Source organism: Cavia porcellus, unplaced genomic scaffold, assembly GCF_034190915.1.
Source record: "Cavia porcellus strain 051 isolate PalLab524CR breed Dunkin Hartley unplaced genomic scaffold, mCavPor4.1 scaffold_4, whole genome shotgun sequence".
Classification (NCBI taxonomy): domain Eukaryota; kingdom Metazoa; phylum Chordata; class Mammalia; order Rodentia; family Caviidae; genus Cavia; species Cavia porcellus.
Window position 1 is genome coordinate 104,498,248 of NW_026947487.1, and position 19,020 is coordinate 104,517,267.

Consider the following 19,020-nt stretch of genomic DNA (forward strand, 5'->3'; position numbering starts at 1 on the left):
TCAGGAGGTTTTCCGGAAGGTAATATTAAATTAAAAATACAAAGCTGCTTTATGAACACTGTGGTATCAATATCTGTCAATAAAAATGATAAAATTCTCATATCACTCCGGGCCTCCTTTCTTTCCAGTCACCTGGCAAGCCCTACAAGTTCAAGGACAAAATTGTATGGCTGGGCATACTCGGTTCACTTTTTGTAAAGTATTTTGAAATCCTTGCATGAAAGCTACTGCCAAGAAAAAAAGGTGCATGCAACTTCCTTTTTGTGACACTCAGTTCTTAAACTCAGGACGGTGGTTTGATCATGGTTTTCTCTAGCATTCAGGCAGTGCAGTTTTATTCCCTTTCAGGAGTGCTTTGTCGCTGGGCTATCAGAATGATTTTAGTCTAGGTAGGTCACCTGTCTTTTAAATGGGTTAAGATATCAAGGACTGCTTTATGTTTATGGAAAAAGACTCCAGTCACATGTCAGTAATTATTTAAAGCCAGGAACTGGTCGGTTGGGTTGTTTGACTTAGGTCAATAGTTCAAGGAATCATAGCTAGAAAGCCCGCTCAGAAAGGATTTTAGGTATCATTAGTATGAATCACTTTTTTTTTTTTTTTTTAACGTAATAAGGAAGCAGGATTTGAAGAGTTTAAGTGACTTGACAAAATGAAGAGGGGCAGTACGTACTTGGAATCCATAAAACCATAGACTTCAAGACCTCCTGGAGCACGTTTCGGAAATTAAAACAAAACTAACATATCAGCAGTAACAGGTACGACATTGAAGGTCCTCTGCCTCCTCTCTGTTTCAGGGCTCTCGATCCCCTACGACCTCACCTCTCCACTTCCCCGACTACTTTACCTAGCCCCGCCCTCTTCAGGTGGTACCATAGCTTCCTGGTAGCCCAATCTGCCCCCCTTCCCCCAGCGGAACCAAAGTGCGTCGACTCCCAGGTCGGCCGGATCTTTCTTTCCCAGACCCTTAGCAGCGGTGACTCGGCAGCCGCGCCTAGCGTCATCAGTGACAGCCCCGACTCTTGCTACGCTTTGCGTCGCTCTGCCCGAAGCAGTCGCCTCCTCCTTGGCAAGTAGTCCTCGGCGGGGTCCGATTCTTGGGTAATCCGAGTGGGGAGGCGAGAGAAGTTGCAGTCAGGGAACGCAGGATCGACAAGGAGAAGGAGATAGCTACTAAAGTTTCTGCTGTCGTGCGCGAAGTTAGTTAAAAACTCTCTTTCTCCTAAGGATCCCTCCGCCTGCAGTAGCGGTGGTGCGGCCGAGGGAGCCGCCATTTTGGATGTTCGGTTCCTGCTGCCACTGCTGCCGCCGCCCCCGAAGCTGCTGGTTACATTCGAGGTTTCTGGCCGGTGAGTGTCACTCGCGACACAAAGAGCATATTGTTTCTTTTGCTCCGCCGCTGCCGGGAGTGGAAAGCCGGAAGCTTCCTGTCAGTCCCTAGGGTCCGGTCCCGGCCCGTGGGGGGTGGGCAGAGAGGACAGGTTGAACCCGGAGGGGCCCGGAGCCCCAGGCTTGCCGGGACTTTCAGAGGGCCGACCCCGGGACCTCAGACCCGCATCCTCCGTGCGGCGCGGCGTCCTTTGCAGTGGCGCTGCCTGGCCGGTGCAGGCCTTGTTGAACCCATTGACTTTCTCAGGCTGCGATCCTCCTTTGAAAGCTCATTGAGGGACCTAGGGTTTAGCGGGCGGGCCCCACCCCCGCGTGTCCTCTGGGAGCCACGTCTCAGCGTTCTCATGTCTGATGCCGGTGTCAGGTCCCTGGGAGGATTCTCAGCCTTTCCACATGCTCGCTTAATCGCCGCCTGACCCTGCAGTGCCGTCCTGTCAGAACTGGACCTCGGCCTCGCCGCCCTCTAGCCTCCCAACTAACTTCTTACCCAATTTTCTACCTTTTAAATTATTTGTGTATTTTGGCAAATTCACGCGCGACTGTACTGTTTATCCTTCTTTCAAACTCCTGGTTCCGCAGACGTCAGTTTCTAATAATTGTTTGGATCTTCCTGTTTGCCAGAGTTGGGTTGCTTGTGCTTCCCTGTTAGGGTTTGGGTATGGAAGATCCGTCGAGCCACACTCTCAAAGTAGAGTATACTTCAGCAATAAATGTTTATTAAGCAGATTAAAGATCTCGGGGAGGGGAGAAGGAGCTGTCAAATGTTTTCTCCTTTGTGGATTTCCTTTCAGTGCTGAACATGGAGCCCTTCGGTGTTTACTGACAATTTTGTATTTTTCTGGGAATTCTGTGTCTCTATGTTTGAAAAACTGTCTGTAGAGATGATTAATTTGATGTAGGTAGAAAAAAGTAACTTTCTTGGTTGCTATAGGGATTAAGTAACACAAAAGAGACTGAAATATTTCTTAGCGATTCTAACTTTTAGGTGTTTACATAGAATTTTTTTTTTTTGCTGACTGAATCTAAAAGTACTTGCATCAACTATATGTGTTTTTGGGGGGGTAGTTAAATTTTAAGTACATTTTTCTCAGTGTTCCCCTTAGTATTAATCACACTATATGCACTTTACAACTTGGTTTGAAAAATAGGGATTCTTAAATATTCATAATTGCATTACTTTTATTCTGTTTTAATGTACTTTCAGTTTATCATGCTTGAATAAAAAGCATTTCACAATAATTTATTATTTCTTTTCAAGTTCGTTAAGTGTTTTTGAATTACCCCATTTCATCTCAGCCTGGTGTTTAAAATCTGTAAAAGAGATCTTAAACAATTAAGTGAGTCTTCAAATTTAAACTTATAACGAGCTGAGTCAAATCTTGTAATATTTTGTAACTTTTTAGTATTTATAAGCCTAGAGATGCATTATTCTTATCAAGTTATTGAAATGAGACTGCAGATAATTTTCAGTACAGGTCATATGATGTCTCAGAAGACTGAATATTTTCATTATACTCTGTTCTTGTTACTGGTTTTAAGGAGATCCTTTAAAGCTATTAGTTATTACTAGACATTAGTGCGTTCTGTGAGTGTATTACTCTGAGGCTATGAAGTTTTCTTTTGCTTTTAAAAAAATATCAGCCAGACGTGTTTGTAATACCCGCATGTACTAATAAAAAATAAAAATTGAAATAAAAACAAAAAAACTGTTAGACACTCGAGTATAGAAAACTTATCTACTAAGTAAATCCTTGTAGTTTACTAGTGAAATGTTCAGTTTCTGAGTTACACTTTTCAGACAAGGTATTGAAAGAGCTATCAAATATGTGTTAGTTTATGTATAATGTACTATTACTGAAGTGTTCATTCTTAGTTAATTTGCAGTTCACTTAGAGAAAGTATCCTTTTGCCTTACAAATTACTGGCAAAGTGCTATTTAGTGTACCATCAATTGATCAGCACCTATAGAAATTAATAATTAGTATTTGAGTGCTAATTCATATTAAGGATTTGAAATTTAAGATCTTTTTGTTCGAGAGTACTTACTTGGTCTTTAAGCCAGTCTTTTTTACTGTCAGCAGTTCTGGATTTGAGGTGAATTTTAGAGTGAAATTGTAAAATGGAACTTGAGAGCAATGTCCCTAGTGCTATTTCACACCAGTATTTTTTTTCTAAAAAGTTTTAAAAATGAGTAATATGCAGACAGAACAAAATCCAAGTTTTTGATGAATGATAAAAATTTAAGACAAATCTATTTTAAAATTTTTGCTAGTACATATTTGCAGTACATAATGTCTACATCCATCATGGGGAGTTTGGTACATGCATAAGACACATCGTGGTTTTTTGGCTGGGGATTTAGCTCAGCATCAAGCTCAAGGTCGTGGATGGAATGGGGGGGGCGGACATATCGTGGTTTTTAAAAACTTTCCCTTTGCCTTCTCTTTCTCTTTATACAAATGTAAAAAGTTAGCTTTTTCCAAAATCATTTTTAATTAAAAAAATAACCTAGGGATCGTCATATCAAAACTCATTGTCCCGTTGCTTAATCTCTTTATTTTCATTTGAGGGGAATATTAAAATTGTGTGGCCACAGTAGGACTTGACATTTAAGCTTAAAACTCTTAGATTTAGTTTCAGAAAATGTGAAACTATTTCCTATCTTCAAACAGCAGCAACTTGTTTAGCTACTTTAGATGCTGTGATTTAATCTTCCATTGTTTCATGAATTGTTCTCTGTTCTTGTGTTTGGCTTTCATGATATTAAAGTAGCAAGCAGTCTTAAAATCAAGAGAACATAGGTTTAGATAACCTCATTTTCTTGGCTTATTTATAAGTTTTGAAAATTGTTTCTTTGTCAAAATGTATTAGGAGCCTGGAGTGGTGGTATATGCCTGTAATTCCAACAATTGGGAAGCTGAGGCAGGAGGATCTATGTGAGTTCAAGGTCAGCATAGGTTATACAGTAAGTTCAATGCCAGTCTGACCTACATAGTCAGACCCTAAAAAAACCAAAAACAAAAAGTATTAGGATTTTTCCAGGTGTCTTGTATAGAAAGTTTTATTTCAAGAAAGAGAATAGGGAAAAGAGGGGTCTTAAAATTTTTTTTCCCCTGAGGTTTGGATTGAACCTAAGAACACTGATCACTGAGGTCAATATTCCCAGCCCTTTTTACTTTTTTTGACATAGGGACGTGCTAAATTGCCCATGCTGGCCTGGAATTTGAGATTCTTCTGCTTCAGCTCAAGGGTAATTACCAGCCTAAGAAGGGTCATTTCTTCACTGAAAGTACAGATTTCTTTTCTTCACTGAACAAATAACACAGAACACTTGGTTTTGGGTTCTGGTTACTACAACATACCAGTCAAAACTGGAAGAGTTTAGAAGTGGAAAGAAAGGAAAAGGAAAGGAAAGGAAAGGAAAGGAAAGGAAAGGAAAAAACCCAGTCCACACTTGCCATACTTGTTGAATCAGCATTAACTAACACTTTAGTATTAAAAGGATAAACTTAGGATAAGGTAGTTAGTTGAAATGAGAAATGCTTTTTTCACTAAATTCTTGAAAGTTTTGCCTTTTTAAAAAAAGTGTTTGCAGACCAGTTGGAGAAGCAAAGTGAGTAAATTATGGTAAATACTGGCAGTGAAAAAGTATGCAGATTTAGAGAGGGAAAACTTTTTAAAAGATCAGGGAAAATACACGTGACCTTTGTACTTTATGAATAACTAAAGACATCTTAAAGGCAAGTGGTTTTTATCCCCCTCTCTGATGGAGCATAATAGTCACAGTGTAACCTGATAGGAATTTGCTTTGTTAACTTTAGCTTGCTTGTTTTATCTCCCTGTATTACTGATGTACTGAGTGTCACTGGCTTTTCAGCTTGTCAGGTTTTGAGGTGTTTCCGGTTTCTGGGAGTAGCATATACAAGCAAGACTTGATGTTAGATCTTTGGAACTGTTGTGTTTACCCTTAAGTCTTTGAGTTAAAATTAATACTGTCATAGAGTAGATGTATACAGTTTGGCTTATAAGAGCTAACTTTTGTAAATGATTATACTGTTGTACAGCTCAAAGTAAAAGGAGTTTGTTCCATTAGCATTTTTACAGCTCAAGTTAGTGAAGCTATTTGCTAAAACCTCACTATTGAGAAACACAGTTTTGAGCTGTATACAGTTTCAAGGAAAACAAAGATTCAGAGCCCAATTTTGAAATTACTTTTTCTAAAAGTTTTATTAAAAAAAGTTTACATGAGCGATAGGACTTCCCCTGTTTTGAAACATTTGAAAACTTTTTTTTTGTCTTTTTTGAGATAGGGTTTCTTCAGTACTGGGATTACAGGAGTATCCCATCCTGTCTAGTTTTTTTTTTTTTTTTTTCCTTTGTCTTTGAGACAAGGTCTCTGTAGTTCAGGCTGGTTCTCCTGCCTCAGCCTCCCAAGTGCTTTGATAACACATGTGCCACCATGTTCAGTTTGAAAATTTTTTTGAAAGGAGAGGTTTATTTTGGTTCTTGAACATAATTGTTTTAAAATATGATGAATTTAATGGTTTGAGATGATTGGGAAAAATGACTGAAAGGTACACTGTACAGTTAATTGACATTATAAATGTTAGGTTTTTTTTGCATGATTGTAGAAGAGAAGAAACTATTGTAAGAAAGAACCTCTTGGTTTTTTTGTTCTTTTAGAGCCTTGCAATGAAACAGGAAACTTTATTTCCATCACTTTTGAAAATGCTTACTGCTTAGATGCTGAATTGTGAAATTGACCCTTATGTTTTTCTGTTTGTGATTTATAGGTCACAATCTTTAAGTGGTTGTAAAGAAGTCTGTTCTATCATTTTTCTTTGTTTTGATTACTTATTATAGAATTTATTATGTTTAAGAAACTGTAGTAAGTTAGGAATGCAAGCCTTTTTCCCAACAATGGATATACGTTGCTAGTTCAGTGATGGGTCTCCTCCTTGTTTTTTATTTATTTATGTATTTATTTATTTATTTTTTTGTCTTTTTGAGACAGGATTTTGCCTTGAACAAATTTTGTAGGCAAGGCTGGCCTTGAACTCACAGTAATCATCCTACCTCAGTCTCCCAAGTGCTAGGATTATGGGTGTATGCCACCATATCCAACTTCTCCTTGTATTTTAAAAATACACTTTTTATCATTTCAATATTTTTTGTTTTTAAAATTTATCCATAAAATAATTCTAATTTTTCAGTATATTAAGTAAAAAAACTCCTAAAGATCTTTTGATAAAAGCTGTTTCCTTTATCTCTTTCCATTATTACTCACCAGCCATTTTACCTGTATTATGAGAATCCTTCATTATTTCTTTCCATGTTATATACTAGATAAACTATACAAACATAAGTGCATATTTAGATTCTCTGTTTCTACAAAAGAGAGCTCAAGCTATATTAATAATCCTTTTTATTTATTTAATTTTTGATACTAGGTCTCTGTAGTTTAGGTTGGCCTTGAACTCCTAGCAGTCCTGCTTCAGCCTCCCAAGTATACAGGGATTACACACTTGAACCACCACCTCTGGCCTTATAAGCCCCCCCCAACACGTTGTGGTCAATGAGTATAATTCTACTTCGATCTTTTAAGCATCTCTTTTATAAGACTTGTAACTTGGATATATTGTAACTTATTTGGCTATTTTTCTGTCTCAGTTTTGTCTTAATTTTAATTCCTGAATACTGAGTTTAGCTTTGTATGCATATTGGCTGCTTGAAGTTCCTTTGAGAATTGTCTGTTCATGTCCTTGATTCATTGTTTTAAAGTGGTTTTTCTCCTCATCTCATAGGAGATATTGGAGTATTCATTCTTTGTCCTGTGGCACATGCATGTTTCTTGTCCTTTGTTAACCTTGTGTCATAGGCATTTTATAGTAGTTGTATATGCACCTGTTTTCCTCTGTAGGTTCTAAACTGTCTTGAAAAGCTCTTCTATACCCAGAATATACACATGTTCTTTTAAATATTCTTTTTTATATTGTGGTTTAAAGAATGAGCTTTAATTTCTCATGTGGAGTTATTTATATGGTGTGGAGTAGATCATTTTTATATGACTTAACCACACCATGTAAATTCAGAGAGCCAGCTATGAAAGGACTAAATAAACTACCCTTAATGAATTAAATGCCTCTTTTCATATGTCACATTTGTATGTTTGTTTGTTTTGTTTTTAAATGTTCTGTTTTCTCTTCCTGTAGCATTGTTCACTGTTTTGAGTATAACTATGGAAAGTTACTTTCTTTTTGGAGGAGGGGCAGGGTCTAATTTTGTAGTTCAGCTTGACCTATAACTCAATTCGTAGCCCAGGCTGGCCTCTAATTTGGAGTGATCCTTTTTGACTCAGCCTCCTTAGTACTGGGATTACAGGCATGTGGCACCAGGCCCAACTCATTACTCATCTTGTAGTTTTTGTTGATTTGTTTGAATTTTGAAAGCAGGTTGTATACTTAAATTATACATGTTCATTACTGGAAAGATGTCAGAAAATACACAGAAGTGTAAAAACATATGTATTTTCACCAGGTATAGATAACCTTCCTTAACATTTATTAAATGCATGCCTGTATAAAACTTAAAACGTTGTTTCTGGATTTGAAGATTTTTTCTTTAGCATTTTTATGTTAGCATTTGAGTTGGAAGAGTGAAAAATTGCTTTTTAGTTTGTATCAAGTTCGTATTTTTCTTATTGTCATTGTTTGCTTGGCATTTATTGCTTTCATGCCTTTTATTCTGTTGTTTAGTTATATGCTTGTATTTACATATATCTATTCCAATTTTCATGAATTTTGATTATGAATAAGTAAAAAACATTCCTGTAATAATGGTGGCACATGAGGGAGACTTGAATTTAAGACCTTACCAGTTGGCTGCCTAGACAGGGTGTGGTGGTATCTCCATGTGGTTACGCATTCTGAAACCTATTTCTTAGTCTTGAAATTCCATTTTATTAGTTCACTTAGGGGTGATTCAGACCTGTCAGGCTTACTGACTCGTAAATCAGAATTACAGCATTGTAGTGCACAAAGGTCTGTGATTTTCTCTTGATTTACCTGTGCCTATTTTGCATAGCATACTGTTTTTTATATGCAGGTAGTTGGGCAGCTGAAGTATTTAAGACAGTAATAATGAGAAAGTTGCATTGTGAGCCTGAAACAACAGTATATAAGATTAATTATCTTGAGTGTTTCTTTATTCTAGATTACCATGAAAAGGTCCATGTGTCACAAAGATTTTTATTTCTCCATGGACCAAAATACCCTAGATTAGTAATAGCAAACCTTTAGAGCTTTCAGGCATACAAATTGTCAGCTGCAGCATACATTCCATAGGTTTGCCAGCACTGCCTTACATTTACCTTAGCACTAATGATATACTGGTTTCCCCTTTTTACATTATAAGCCTTTTCCCTTCTATGAATACATTTCTTTATACTGAGGAAACAGATAATGTGTATCTTCCTTACTCCTTTACCTTCCTTACTTCTTTACCGTACCAAAAAATGAAGATCAGAAAAATATAATGACAGTGGAAAAAACCGCAGCCAGGTCAGTTTAATGGCATCCATATCTAAAAAGACTTTTTTTTTTTTTTTTTTGCCTTTTTGAGACAGGGTCTAGCAATGCAGTTCAGGCTGGCTTTGAGCTTACTTTGTAGCCCAGGCTTGCTTTTGAACTCCTGATTCTTTTGCCTCAGCCTTTCCAGTGCTGGGATTATAGGCATGCACTACCATGCGTGGCTATTAAAACAACATATTTGAAAGGATAAGTCTTACTGAATCATAAGTTTTCTTAATGTTATCTCCTATAGTGTTTCACAAGTTGTAAATGCATGAAAGCCATTTCGATATACATAAGAAATAAAAATGTGGTATGGGGGTTCTGTGTGGTTGTATGGAGAGTGAAAGAGGGAAGCGTGGTAATTTTGGAGGGTTTTTCCTAGCATTAATATAGGTACCTTGAATATGCTTAGTGATACAGACAGACCTCACTTAAAGTTCTACCAATAAGATGTACAGAACTGTGCAAAAATAAACAAAACCAGAACAGCAGATGTGCTTTAAGTCCTAATGGAAGATTATAAGTTTAAACACTTTGGTCATAAGTCTGAACAGTTGTTAAACAGGTAGGATGATAAATGAGGAATATCTGTATTAGACATTATCAAAATAGATCAATGAAAATGACTTTGTTTTTCTTAAGAACACCATGCTTTTCAGTAACCTTTAGCATAAAATATAGCAGCCATCAACAAATCATCATATTAACTGGGTCCAGGCAATATTGATCCCTCATATTTTAGAAAAGGCAGGGATGAAAACTATTCAGAAAATCCAGGTTATCTTATAGCAATTATATAGAAAGTGCTTATCAATGATCATGATTGCAATCCAGATGTAATCTAAATATGATCTTTAGCAAATCAATAAAGTGTTGATTTCTACATTTCCTTACATGCCTTTTCTGGCATTTTAGCAGCTTCTGTGAATTCTTCAAGGTTACATTGATATTGCTGGGAGCTGTGTTTTAAATGTGCAATGTGGCTCATTAAAGAAGGAGCTTCTACAGGTCATTGCAAGGGACCAATGAACCTAAAATACTACTACAGAAATAAGATACCATAGAGCCATAAACCTGCTTCCTTTTGTAAAAATGCCAAATATCCTTGACAGTAAAACTGGCATTCAAAAGAAAGACATGTAAAGTATGGAGTGAAGGAGTTTACTAAGTCAGGATTTTAAGACAAAAATTAAGCACATAAAACCCAGTCAGAACTGAGAATAACTGATAATTGTTCAGTGTTTCCTTTGGTTTGGAAGTGTGTATGTGTATGTGTGTGTGTGTGTGTGTGTGATATAACCCTTGAGAAAATATGTGCACCCGTGTGATGAGATGTTTACATATCAAAAAGTTTCAAAGGTAACATCACTTCTAAAGAGTTTGTTTATATATGAAAATTTAGCTCCAAAAGAACAAGTTTTAATGTCACTGGCGGAGTAACTGTTGGAAGCAAATAGTTCTTAAAAGTGAGCCTATTAGAAAGAGTGCCCTGGTAAATTTTTCTGGCCATTTGGCACAGCTGTTTTGTCTGTATCACATGTAATCAACAGGTCTCATAAGAGTACTCCAAATCACTCCCTTCTGCATCCAAACAGGCTACACACACACAACACACACACACACACACACAGATGTATATTAATATCTAGGCAAATTTTGCTACGATATCGAAAAAATGTCAGGTAGCGTATTTTTCTCCAGTATCAGACATTATAGAAACAAAACATATTTTGAAGACATTTCTCTTTTTTTGAATGCTGTATTTATTTGTGCAGCATGCTTACTAGTGAACATGTCCAAAGTACAACAGGTTACAGGTGCTCTTTGTTTAATGATGGAGCACCAATCCAGTGACGATATCATTAAATGAGTTGGTCGCTAAATGAGGAATTATATATAGTATGTACGTTACAATGTTCAGAATAAAGACATGGTCAAAGAAAACTTTTAATTTGATGACTTTGCTTTTATGTGGATAACTCTTACATGCAGGACTGTATTGTATAATAACAAAAGCCACAGTACTGTACAGTACAATCAGCCGAAATGTACTGTATAAACAAGTTATGCTGTACCAAAGAGAGACACTGAGACTATCAACAAGATGTACACAACTGTAAAAAAAAAAAAAGATGGGTGAAAAGTCAGAGCAGCGGATCATAAGTCTGAACCAAATAGGTTATTATTATTATTATTTTTTTTTTTTCCTATTTTTGAGACAGGGTCTCACCATGTAGTTCAGGCTGGCCTTGAACTTATTTGGTAGTACAGGCTGGTCTTGAACTTGCAATGATCCTCTAGCCTCAGCCTCCCAAGTGCTGGGACTGCAGGCATGTGCCACCACACCCAGCACCAAATAGGTTATTAAATGAAGAATATCTGTACGTATAAATCTGTGGTTGTATACTAAAGTGGCAAAGTTAATTGAAGTTTAATTTCTTTCCTTGTGTCTTGTTTAACAAAAAATGTTTTTTCAAGTACAACCCTTTAGATTTACTTTTTCTTTTTAGATTGAGAACTTCAGTGCCTTTACTTTAGGGGAAGAAAGACGCAAAAATAAGAGGTTTAGCTTCCTTCTTATTTTTTTTTTTTAAATTGTTATTTCAGTATCTCAGAGTAGACAGTGAGTGAGTTTGAAATTAGGGTGACAGTTAATCTGAGCTTGATAGAGGAGTGGATTAAATCCTTACTGGCTTTTCTTGTAGCTGTGGGTGAGTAGCCAATACGTGTTTACTTTGTGTGCTTTGAAAAAGATAATTACATTTTCTTTAGGTAAGATTCTTTTAGCATTTGAGATTCAATGAATACAGATTTCTTGATTTCCTACTTTTGTAAGTGAGGAAGATAATAAGGTGAATAGAAAGAGATCTAGGCCTCGGGAGCTTGTATGTGAGTGAGAAAATAAACATTTTGAGGAAAGAGTAATTATGGCTTGAATAATATTGCTCTATAAGAAAAATTTTAGTTTCCAGTGATTTATTTAGATTTTGGAAAACAGTTATTTTTCCAAATTGAATTGAAATATGTGACAGTTCTGCTTTTCTTAGTATGTAAGTTCGATTATTTTTTGAGTAGTTAAAATCTCATTAGTTTAAGCTTCAAAACTAATTTTATTTAAGTATTTTGGATAGACTTTTTTTCTAAATGAGTTTTACAGTTTTTTCCTCAGTAGTTTCTATAGTTAATATAAAATATGGATCAATGAAGTATTGGCTAAAATCATTGAAAATACTAAATGTAAATGGTTAAATATAATTGGAGAAATTGAAATTGACAGAAACAACCATAGTGGTCAACTTTAGCATGACCTTTTTTATACTTGCTGGGTCAGGTGGGTAATAAGGTGGGCGGGCTCTGAACTATACTATGTTTATAAATTGATTATACACAGGAATAGTTTTTTGTATTGTGTTTTTTTCTTTTGGTGCTGGAGATTGAATCAAGGCCTTCACCCTCAATGTACTCCTCTTTTTTATTTTTATTTATTTGTTTATTTTTGGTTTTTTGAGACTTTATTTTTGGTTTTTTGAGACTTTAGGGTGGCCATGAATTCATTGTATAGGTTATGCTGGCCTCAAACTATCAGCGATCCTCCTGCCTCAGCCTCTGAAGTACTGGAATTATAGGCATGTGCCACCATGTCTAGCTATTTTTATTTTCTTTTGAGACAGGGTCTTCCTAAGTCACTTGACTTTCTGAAACAAGTCCTGTGAGATATTTCCAAATGCTAACATCATTATCGCTGAATGGGATGATGACAGAATGAACAACTTGATTCTTCTTTTTTTGGGGGAAGGGGACTGATTATAGTACTGATGATTGAATCAGAGCCTTCCCACTGAGCCAAACTCGCCTTTTTGAAAAAACTTTTGAGACATAGTTTGGCTAAGTCACTAAATTGTTCAGGTAAGACTGGAAATTGCAGTCCTCTTGCCTCAGCCTCCTAAGAGTGTTGGGATTGTGGGTGAGTACCATCATGCCAGGTACAGATACAGTTTTGTATTTGAGTTCTTTCCCTGTTTAATCCTATTTTAGCCATTTCCTGGTAAATTAAGGTTTTATAAAAATTACTTTGTGTATTGTTTGTAGCTCACTAATGCTTTTAGGACCTTAGCTGAGGAATCCTTTTTGCTATCACAATACATATCCTTAGACTATGTGTATATGTATATTATATGTCTGTATATAATTTTTTAATGCTTCTTACAATTTTATAGCTTTTTATTTGTTTTTGGTGCTGTTCTTTCTTGGTTGTGATGTTTTTAATGATGTAAATGATGATTTTAAATATGTAGGTGTATCTTCATAAAATGATATATATCTCTTTCCTACTCTCCTCCCCTTTCCCTTCCAGTTTTCTAATTTATAGTTTCTATTCCAGAACAGACTGAACGAGTACTTCTATTTGGAGTAAAGTAGGTGTTTTAGTGTGCTGATGTGATGATCTCTGTATGGGTTTTCAGCTGTGTTTCATATAGTTGTCATTACTATATATTATGTACATAAGCTATTTCTTTTTTTTTTTTTTTTTTTTACTAGTTAATGGATTACATATTGTCATCTTAGAAATAATTGTTCAAGTCACAAAATTAAAGCTTGTAAAGTGGACATTCCATCAATGATACTGCAAACAGTTCTGTTCAATGATCCAATAAAACTCTGTGATATCATATTCTATCTTATACACTTAAATATACATGCAGTTATATAGTTTAGAGCACTTTCTTTTCCTCTCCTTTGTACAATGACTATTACACATTTTGGGTTTCATTGCTCCCACGGTTCTTATTGCTTTTTTGGAAGAGAGTAAAACCAAATGAGACATAACAGAACAGAATCGGTCAAGTCAAAAGGGTGGACATAATAGATAATGTGAAAACATAATACAAGGTGATCAACAATGGTTACCATAATGCCTCCCGCTATCTCTAATAGAATTGCCTATACCATTAGTTATAATACAATTGAACAAAACAGTAAAGAACAAAACCCACAAAGCCAAACCGTTGGAGACATTGTAGGTCTTCAAAAGTAGATAAAAGTCAACGAGAATGGGCGTTATAATGAATCTCATTATCTTCACAGCTGATGCCTAAATTTTCGAACCTGATACTATCCAGCAAAACAGAATAGAGGAACCTCAGTCAAAAACAAGATGGTGAGAGTAATACAGGGCTTTAAATCGAGGTAATGGAAAGTCAAAGTGGGTTACTATAATATATCCTGCTATTTTTTTCCTTTAATTAAAAGGATAAAAATTTTTTAAAAAAGTATTAAAAAAGTAAATAATGGAGTGGAGATTGAGATAAAAGAGGGCATAACAACGAAACAGCACAGATCAAAACATAACCATTTAAGCAGAATAGTGTTTCACCACCAGATAATCCTGACCTAAAAGTAGTTACCATATTGTCTCTTTCCTTGAAATCCTTGAGTACAACTTCGTATACTGTAGCATTAAGTATATCAAAACAATGTAAAACCATTTAAGAGAATGACAGCATTACAGAGTATTTAGAATCGACTAACAGAAAATGAATAATGGTTTCTGTATAATCTCCTTGTCTTTAAAAGGTTTTTGCTTATACTATCGTACATAATAAAATCCAGTAAGATACAACCTATTTAGACCATTGGAGACAGAAGGACAAAAGCTAGATGAGACTTCAAAACTAGATGATCTAAATCAGTATTACCTATTAAGATGTCATTTTCTCCAAAATAGCTGTTCCTATCATCCAATCTTCTCTGCCTCATTTCTGTTGAGCTCTTATTCTGTCAGTAGCTGTCAGTTTGTCTTCACTTTGTTCTCTGCTCCATTAGTTGTGGCCTCCACTATTTCTGGATTCTTTGTATTTTTCTTTTTTTAAAATATCCTGCAATACTCTCTGTAGAGTTGAACTGGTGGTTGCAAATTCCCCCAGTTCCTCTTTATCCTGGAAGCACCTTGTTTTTCCATCAATTTCCAGGGACAGTTGTGCAGGATATCTCAATCTTGGCTGGAGATTATTATCTTTCAAAGCTTGAATTATTTCCCCCCACGCTCTTCGTGATTTGATGGTTTGTGCAGAGAAATCTGCTGTAATTCTGATGGGTGTTCCCTTGTAAGTGATCTGTTTCTTGTCTCTGACAGCTTTTAATATTCTGTTCTTGTATTGAATTTCTGGAATTTCTATTATGATATGCCTGGGTGTTGCTCTGTTAGGGTTGTAGGTAGCTGGGGTCCTGTATGCCTCATACATCTGAGTATCTTTACCTTTTGCTAAATTAGGAAAATTCTCCTGGATTATTTCTGTGAGTAGCTTTTGTAGTTCATTTGTTTGTGTCCCTACTTCTTCTTTTATGTTCTTAATCCTTAAGTTATGGATCCTCTTATCATCTTCTTGTCTTTGTATTATTGCTGTTTGTTTCTTTGTTATTTTTAAGAAGTTTTTCATTTCATTCTCCCATATTACAATTCTGCCCTCCAGTTCAGATAGTCTGTCATTAGTTTCTTTCAAGCTGTTATGCCAGTCTTCGATAGACTTCTTAGTTTCTTGGTAGTCCCTTTGAACCTGCTTCACGTATTCTATGCTTTCCCTGTTTTCTCCATCAAACAATTCTCCCCTCTTTTTCTGTTCTTCCATTCCACCATCTGTTTTTTCTTGGGTGGGGCTTAGCATTTCTCTAACTATTTTGCATACTTCTAGCTTCAGGTCGTTGATAACTTCATTCCTGAATTGGTCTATGAGGCTCTCTATATGGCGCCTTATGTGTAATGGTGCGGTGTCTGCTATTGCCTGTTTCTCAGAATTGGGGGTCGAGGAGCCTTTCTTGTTGCTGCCTCTTCCCATATTCTCTGTTCCTTATATATGCAAGCTTATATGAGAGGCCCAGCTTCTCTCCCTGTCAGCCACAGCCTGATCGAATTGCCCCGGTTAGGTGTTCCCACTCACCGCTGTGCACCAGGCAGCCTACGCGGGGGCCTGCCCCTCCCGGCCTCCGTCAGGCTCTGGGATCTGGTTTGGGCCAGCCTACTGGGTCTGCCGGCAGCGTCACGCAGGCCAGGCACTTTTCACCAATCCCGCCCGAGAGGGGAATGTGTGGCTGGAGTCTCCACTGCGCCCTGCTCCCGCAGGACTGCTCGGGCCCAGAAAGTCCGCTGGAGTCAAACTGTGGTGGAGTGTCAGTTTCTCTCACTCACCTTGCCACAAGTCAGAACATGCCTCCCTGCCCGTCCTGTTTTCGACTCCGTTCACAGACTCCCGTTCTCAGAGTTTCCGCGCGTCTCTCTCCTTGCCGAGCCGATGTAGAGGCAGCCAGCCACTGCGTGGCGGGAAACCCAAATTGCGGCTTCCAATGGCACAGGGTCCAGCCTCAGCAGCGAGACTTTTCTGTTCCTGTTTTAGCACCAGGACTGCATTCCAAGTTGGTTTCTCTCAGCCCAATTCGTTCCTGAGTCAGCAGAGCATAACTCCACCTGCTTATGTCTCTTTAGTCTGCACCATATCTGGCTTCTGAGCCTAGTTTTTCAGAGAGCCTCCGGTAGTTGCTGTTATCTGTCCGCCATGTTCTCCCGGAAGTCCATAAGCTATTTCTTTAAAGGATAGAGTTTTTTATTATTTGTGATAGGTATTTAGGCCGGCATATTTTAAAGAATTGCTTGACTTTTATTTTTGTTTTGTGCTGAGTATTGAACTCAGGATCTTACTCATGCTAGGCTCACAATCTAGTACTGGAACTATAATCCTAGCCCCTCATGGTTTTTTTAGTATTTTGAAAAGCAAGTAAAAAGTTTTAAAGGTACAAATAAAAAAAATATTTAATGTGTTAACAAAACCAAGTAGATTACATTTTCTAGATTATGTGGCCCACAGCGTTTACTACATGGATTTATGTGTCTTTGAAGGTAATTTTTATTTTTTGTTTTTTGCGTCAAGGTCTTGTCATGTAGTTCAGGCTACCCTTGAACTCACAGTGTAGCCCAGTACCTGTAAATTCACAATAATCTTCTGCTTCCGCCTTCTAAGTACTGGTATTATTGGCATGTAGCACCATTCCCAGCTTTTGAATTTAATTTTTAGTATGAAATATTTCAGACATAAACGTACTGAGGATAATAATAAACATCCATTTACCCATAAGCTAGTCTAAAAAATAAAACATTACTATTGTGTGTTTGATCATGCACCCTTACTTACCAGTAATGTCACTGTTAAAGTTTGATCTTTATCTTTGCCATGAATGTTTCAATTCCCGGTTGCACTTTTTTGTCTACAAAGAATTTTTTTTATATGTTTTAAACTTTAATAAGCATTAATACAGTATATCTTTCTTATTTTTGACTAGGATAATTTATCCAGAGATGGTTTATAGAGCTAACATAATGGACAATATCTGTTTAGTACCTAAGATGTGCGTGGGATGGCACATATTCTTAGTGAACAACTCTTTGAGATAGACACTTTCTTTCCATTTTACGGATAGGAAACTAAAGTGTCTGAGAGTTTAAGTAATTTTACTCTTGGGCACAGAGCTGTTAATAAGTGGGGGAAGCTTCTATTCAGTCAAGCTCAGGCAATTTTACTTCAGTGTTACCATTTTTAGTTGTCTATTCTCAACCCCTTGTATCAGTGCTGAAATTTAAAAGACAAAACCAAAATAAACCAACTCTGAAGATTAGAAGTTGTTTGTAATTCTTTTGATGTTAAAATCTGACCTGAGATGAATTTCTTTGTAGCATTTCTCACAGTTGGTATGAGTATTTGTATGTGCTGCTGCAGAAATACTGTTTGATAATCAGGATGCTTACTGAGAGCTATAGTGGGCAACTATGTAATATATCTTGTATTATCTTTTTTTTTTTTTTTTGTACCGGGAATCAAACTCATGACCTCACGCTTGCCAGACAGGCGCTTATGCCACTGAGCTAAATCTCCAGCCCTATATTATCTTTATATAATGAAAAAATCTAAATTCTGCCCTAAAGGTTTTGAATGAGAAACTGCAGACTTGTGCCATGGTAGCGCTGTCTTTCTATATACAATTTTGGAGTTGTTAGGCTTGTGCAAAACTCTTCATTTCACAAAGGCAGTGATCTTTACATCTATTACATTGGTTAGGCCATGACAAAATTTGACATAGCATAAATACAATAATTTTGTCCTTGATCAGCAGTTTCTGTTTCTTTTTTATTTTATAGCTGTAATTATAAAACTTCCTCAAGAATTCTGAGTTCTTAAAGATAGAGATGATGCCCTTGCCAGTCTCCAGGGACTGTCTGGCATAGAAAAACCTCAGCAAACATTTGTTGAATGAGTAATTGGTACTTTTTGGTGTAATTTTGTTTCTTTAATACTTATTTCATCAGTGGTTTTGCGGGGGCTAATTGATTTGAATAAAGAGAAAAAGAGATTCATGTGTTTTATGTTCTCTCTGTTCTATATCCTGTCATCTTGTTTTGAAATGGATTTAAATGATGTTTATATTGATGCCATTTTAAAAATACTGTATTCTCTGTTTTCTTAAACTGTGTGATATTTTATCGACATAACCTAATGGGCCCTAAACTGTTTTTCTCCTTCCTTCCTTCCTTCGTCCATCTGTCTGTCTGTCTGTCTTGGTTTTTTGAGACAGGGTCTCGTTATGTAGCTCAAGCTGGCCTTGAACTTACTGTGTAGTCCAGGCTGAGCTCGAATTTGTGGCAGGCCTCCTGTCTCAGCTTCCCAAATGTTGGAATTATAACATGAGGCGCCACACCTGGCTCTTTTAATTTTCTTAAAGTTCTGAATCTTAGTGCTTTCTGAGTTTAAGATTCTCAAATTTAGTGGATACAGGTTAGCTGTGTACAGTGTAAAAATGTGTTTGCTCCTTATTGAAGTTTGGTTTAATGTATTTTTTCCTTAGATAGATCTGTTTGACAATATTGATCTACCATTGCATTTGTTTTATAAAGAATGATACTTTTAACATTAAACTGAAAATAGAATGATGATACATAATGTGATCATCAAATATTCTTAGAGATTTTTTTTAGAGATAATTCTGTGCCCATATTTTTAAGTTGACAGAACAGAGCTTT

The 19,020-nt window shown here is 36.6% G+C and overlaps 1 protein-coding gene across 2 annotated transcripts in view; it reads left to right on the forward strand.

Annotated features, from left to right (window-relative positions):
• Positions 1-1,016: 1,016 nt before the first annotated feature.
• The window catches only part of Ap1g1 (adaptor related protein complex 1 subunit gamma 1), an 81,912-nt gene continuing 63,908 nt past the window's right edge, over positions 1,017-19,020 (forward strand). Inside the window, exon 1 of one of the 2 annotated variants that reach the window (XM_063247616.1) lies at positions 1,017-1,349. The gene's annotated coding sequence lies outside the window, so the exon portion shown is untranslated. The remainder of the gene's footprint in view (positions 1,350-19,020) is intronic. The other variant, XM_063247614.1, reaches the window with a different exon arrangement.